This window comes from Rattus norvegicus, chromosome 18, assembly GCF_021556685.1.
Source record: "Rattus norvegicus strain SHRSP/BbbUtx chromosome 18, alternate assembly SHRSP_T2T, whole genome shotgun sequence".
Classification (NCBI taxonomy): Eukaryota; Metazoa; Chordata; class Mammalia; order Rodentia; family Muridae; genus Rattus; species Rattus norvegicus.
Window position 1 is genome coordinate 29,949,965 of NC_141551.1, and position 6,017 is coordinate 29,955,981.

The following is a 6,017-nucleotide window of genomic DNA, read 5'->3' on the forward strand; positions in this document are numbered from 1 at the left end:
GCAGCCCTCCCCCACCCCCCACAGCCCGGCTCCGCCCCGACGGCTGGATGGCTCGCTGCTCCTTGTGCAAGTGCCCGCCTTCAGGTGGTTTGGGCCCCTTACCCAACCGCCTTTGCTTATCCGGAGCCTAGACTCTGCTTTCTTCCAGAAAAAAAAAAAAAAAAAAAAAGGTTGGGACTCAGAACCGTCTGGGAAAGGGACAAAGATGGAGGGTCAGGTCAGAGGTAGGGGTAGAGAGTAGAAACGGAGGAAGAAAGGGAGTTGCTGAGGACCTTTGCACCGGGTTCTGCCAAGGGGAAGAAGGTGTAGGGCCTGAAGCCTTCTGAGCTCCTCTCCCGCGACCGCTGGACTCAAGTATCCAGTTAAATGGGAGATGAGAACAGAATGGGTAAAGCTGAAGACTCCTCTGTGCTGAGGCCCCTCCCCTCTGTGCTGAAGCCTCTGTGCTGAAGCCCGCTGGAGAAGGCTCACCAGCTTCTGTTGCCCCAAGTTCCCAGCCTAGGATTCTTTTCTTGAGTTTTCCAAATTGAGTCTGCCTTTCTCACGGTGACCAAACATGCTTGGACCCTTTCATGCTTGGGAAAAACCTTTGTTTTCGACTTTCCCACCTTACACGTGCTGGAGCAGGGTGGGCCGTGGGACGGTGCTTCTCTCCCCTCCCTGTGGCATTTGCAAGAGTTCCAGCACTAAAGCCTGTCCCCCAGAGCTCTGAGACACTTCCTTCCCCCTCAGAACAGGGCCGGTCTTTAGCTATGCGTGGTGTTGAGAGTTGGGGGTGTGGGTGTGTGTGTGTTCTGGCCAGCGTGTTTTCCTGTTTGTATTATGAGAGGAAGTTGGCTGTGAGTCAGCAGACACAGGAACTGTCAGCAACCAGAGGAAGACCCCAGCTTCTGGGGGAAGAGCAGGGGAGTGTGAGGAACCAGGTCCTATCTCTTCTTGCTGTCCCAGCTCAAGGAACAATTGTCATCTTCAGCCTCCTACAGCCCCACTTCCCCAGGGCCTTCCCTTCTAGAAAAAGGATGATAATAATAATTAATAATTAAAATGCCCATAATAATAGCTACCAATTATTGAGAGCTGCCTGTGTCTCAGGCCCTATGCAAACACTGCTTTGCAAACTTCAATTACTCATCACAATATTCATATAAAAGAGGAAATTTTACGACCTTCGTTTTATAGATAAGGAGACAGGACCGTTAAATGACTTGATTAAGCTAGAAAGCGGCAGATTGTCCAAGTCACCCATAAACCCTGGACAGGACTCCTGAAACAGGTCCCTCCCTGTGCAGGAGGACCCCCTCCTTTCCTTCATATTGATGACAATGCTTCTCACCCTACAGCTTCAGCTATAAGGAATTACATTAATCAGGGTCCCACTGCTTCCCTCTGGAAACTATGAATTCCTGATGTAAGACCAGCCTGGAACAGGGCTTAGCAAGAGATCTGGGGACTTTCCTTAAACTGCATGATGGCCAGTCTGTGACCCCTCCTCCTAAGCTCTCCCAGACCCAGGCTCCTGCCCTCTCACAGCAATTCCCCCTTATCAAAACCTCTAGTTCTTTCCCAGGCCGTCCAACCTCTTGTTGGAGGGCAGGTTGATCCTGCAAGAGAGGAACATTACTAGGGGTATCCGACCAAGGTGCAGAAATTCCAGCCATTAGATTTTGTTTCCTTTTGGCAGCCATGTAGCCATATGAACCCCATCTCACATAATGTTTTAAAATGCATAAAACAAAACATATAGGGGTATAAAGGAAACCAATTGTATTGCAATAAAGTTATAAAACTATTTTAATGTCATCTAGTAATGTATGTGCTTTTTTTATTAATGCTTTAAATAAGATCAAGTGTTAGGCTGATACCTTACATAATTTTAAAACAGTAATGAGCATAAATGATATTTTAAAGGTCTACAATATTGTGGTATGGAAATGTATGTGATTTCTACTCCTAACAAAGCTATAATTATGGCTAAAATAATATAAATACGGCTTGTCATCCCTTTGTAGCTGAAGGGGATGGTAAATATCACCAATTTTCCTTCCATTTGAGTTCCAAGTTAAGGACACCAGGGTCAGGGAAGAGCTACAAAGATTAAGACCTGGCTTCCTCTCTCAGGCTCTGCCCTCTCTTCCTCCACTCAGTGATAAGAGGTGGGTGGAAAGCGTCTAGATTGCACTTTCTTCTCTTTTTATTCCCAAATCATTCTCTCCTCCACCTCTTCTTCCTCCTCTTCTTCCTCCTCCTCTTCTTATCAATCTTCTCCCTGCTTTCTCCTCCTCTTTTTTTTCTGTAATTTTTTTTAAAAATTAGTTCCTGTGTCTGGATAGTTTTGTCTGATTGTATCTGTGCAGGACTTGCATGCAGTGTCTGCAGAGCCCAGAAGAAGGCATCAGATCCCCTGGAACTGGAGTTAGAGACAGTTGTGAGTTGCCATGTGGGTGCTGGGAATCAAATACAAGTCCTCTGGAAGAGATATCAGTGCTGTTAATTATTGAGCCATCTCCCCAGTCCCCTCTGCTCTCTCTATTGCTCCATTTTGTCCCGCTTGCTCTGGTCTCCATACCATCCACTTTGGATACATTTCTGTTGCCCCCCCCCCCCGTTCCTATATGTCTAGCCCCTGGCTTCTGTCTCTCTGTGCATCTGGGTTCTCATAAGTCATCCTTGAAGGCATTGATCAGATTCAAGGGGGTTCCAGCAGTCTAGACTCAGAAAGATGAGGACTGGTTCTCAACCTGTGGGTCACAACCCTTTTAGGGATTGAACAACCCTTTCACAGAGGTTGCCTGAGATCATTGAAAGCCACAGATGTTTACATTATGGTTCATAACAAAAGCAAAATTATGGTTGTGAAGTAGCAATGAAAATAATTTTATGGTTGAGAGTCATTACAACATGAGCATCTGTATTAAAGGATGGCATCATTATTCTTAATGATGGGCCACTGAGCTAGAGTCTCTGGATAAGGAGTGCCCGAGGGCCTCAGGCTCAGATGTGAGCCAAAAGGCTTCTCTTCCCCCTTTCATTCTTAGCCTTTGTAAACATAGAAACAGGTCAAGAGCAGGTAGCTGGCAGTAAAGGCTGGGGTGGGAGGAGAGTGCCTCTGGAAGGAGGCAACGCTGAAGCCCCTGTGCGTGTGGATGAAGGCACGGTGAGTCTTTCCCACACTTCGCCATGGAGCTTTAATACAGAGGCTCTGGGTGGTGAGGCTTCCCTGTTTTCTTCCACCACCCATCTGAGCATTGCTCCGGTCTCCTGTGAGTCTCAAGAACAGGGGTGGCTCGGAGCAGGCCTGCTTCTGTAAGAAATGAATGAGTCCCAGGAGGGAAGAAGCCAGTATGAGTGGAAGGCTAGCATTGCTTGGAAAGTTCTCTTCTTTTCCAGGAGGCCAGCCTGGAGCCACGCCGCATCCTGAGTCAGATCATCACTGAGTCAGATCATCACTACCTTGTTCCCAATAAGAACATCAGGACCAATCCAAGCTCACTGAAGAGATAACTGAACTGGATGTTGTTGAACAGCTCCTGGCTGCCTGCTCTATGGAACCTAAATAGAAGCTTTAGGACCCACAAGAACGAAAGTCTCCATACAGACATAAAATATGAACAGCTCTTTCAAAGCCGTACCTCACAGAAGGTCCCAGGACCCACGACAGCCCTTCTGAGCCACCGCAAACTTTAACCGTTAGGCTCATCCCCCCAATACATTATCTCTCCACGCCTTTTCCCCAAACCAGCCCAGTCTTTTTCTTTCCCATGTCCTTCACCGTGTGGTTTGATTTGGTCTCTGGCATTTTGCAGGCAGACAGAAAAAAGTGTGATATTGGGAAATACTAAATTTTAACTCTAGCATAAGGGACAAAAGGGCATTGATGAACCAGAGACCGGCCAGAACCAGTGCAAAGGGGCAGAACACCTCCTTCCATGATGACAACACCTCTCTTTTCCTCAACCCAAACACGACTACCAGCATCTTTATCTCTCTAGAACTCACTTTGTTCACACAAAGTAGGTGTCACATCGTGATTAGTAACAAAGTATCCCTGGTGGTGGTGGGTGCCTTTGATCCCAGTACTCAAGAGGCAGAGGCAGGCAGATCTCTGTAAGTTGGAAACCAGCCTGGTCTACAGAGCTAGGTCCAGGATAGGTAAGGCTACACAGAGAAACCCTGCCTCAAAAACAAAACCAAAGGAGGAGGGGGGGAGGGGGAAAGGAAGAGGGAAAAGTCTCTGCAGTAAAACAACCCTGGCACTGGTTCAACCTGCTGTGTGACCTGAGCGAGTGACCTAACTCTCTGCGCCTTGGTTTCCTTTTCTGAATAAATGGAACTGTAGCAGGCTCTTGTGAAGATCAGTCCATGGAAATACATGAGTCATGTATGGAATGGGCCTGATTCACAAAGGCTTAGTAAGTGTCCCCATTCCTTGCTGGCGTCCTTTCCTGTCACTTGCCTGGTAACTCTGGAAATACATTCTGCTTGCCTACTTAGTACCCCATCACCCTGGCACCCCCCGTGGCTGTTTTAATCAGTCTGCTGTGGCTTCTCATTAAGGCAGGATAAAAGGAGGGAACATTAAGGGGCTGCAAAGGAGAGGCAGACACTGTTCCCCAGCTAAGAGTCAAGAATTGGCGAGGCAGAGGGAGCACATGCCATCAATCCAGCACTTGGAAGGCAAAGGCAGGCAGATCTCCATGAGTTTGAGGCCAGCCTGGTTTACAGAGCGAGTTCCAAGACAGCCAGGACCACACAGAGAAAACCTGTCTGAGAAAACAAAACAAAACAAACAAATAGACAAAAATAAGAAGGAAAAGAAAGAAATCAAGTTAAGAATGGCGGCATAATTATCATTTGCCATGAAGGGTGTCTATGTATAGACAGTACCCCTTTTATATATCAAATAAAAACGTTTAAAACAACAAACCATGCTCAAAGGCTAAATATGCATGGGCTTTGAGTGCCGCCTGTCCCCGTTACCAGCTGTAAACCTGCAATTGTCTATGAATTTCTCAAGGAACCCCACTTACAACAATGCATGAACCCCATGTTCAGCTTTTGAGAGGCACAGTTTTATTTTATCAGATTGCAAGCATGTTCAAGGCACCCCAGGAACCACACTATGATTTCACTTACTGAAAAAAGTGATGGGGTGGTGGTAGTGTGTGTTTCTGCGCAGCCCTTTGAGATTTAATTTGAGAGGCACTAAAACTGTGTGATACAGCTGCTGCTGAGACACTTAAGCGCGGTTCTCCTGATCTCATGCTTGGGTGCATATACCGTCCATTCCCTGAGTACCCCTCTTTCTACTACACCCCTGTTCAAATTTGTGTTAAAATCTCTTCTTAATAAGTTTCAGCTGTTCTTCATATTAGACTGTGCTGAAACTCTTTTCTGGGGCACTTTCAAAGCTTCTGGCTTTACCTGAGTCTCAAAAGGCAAAGCAAAGCAAAGCAAAACAAAACAAAACAAAACAAAACAGAAACCCCTCACATCCTCAGGCTCCTCTAGGTGGCCATATGGAGCTGTGTTTTTTAGCCCCCACCCCCTGCTACCATTATGGTCCAGTTACTCTGATTACCTTCTCTGTTGTACTTCTACCATCTCCCCAGTTCCCAGCTGTCTTTTTATCGGTTTTACCACTCTTGCTACTTTTGGTCCTATTTCCCGTCACTCCTGTAACATCTCTGCCCCTCTAAGCATCCCCTGTAGTGTCCTCTAGGTCTCATTCCTTCCCCTGCCCTTCATTCTCCAGGAGGCAAAGGGCACAGACTTAATGACTAAACTGGCTGTTTTTTTTTTTGTTTTGTTTTCTTTTTTTTTTTTTTTTTTTTGGTTCTTTTTTTTTCGGAGCTGGGGACCGAACCCAGGGCCTTGCGCTTCCTAGGCAAGCGCTCTACCACTGAGCTAAATCCCCAACCCCTAAACTGGCTGGTTTTATAAGCCAGGATTCTCCTGGCTGTCTTAGTCAGGGTTTCTATTGCTGTAATGAAACATTGTGACCAAAAAGCAAGTTGGGG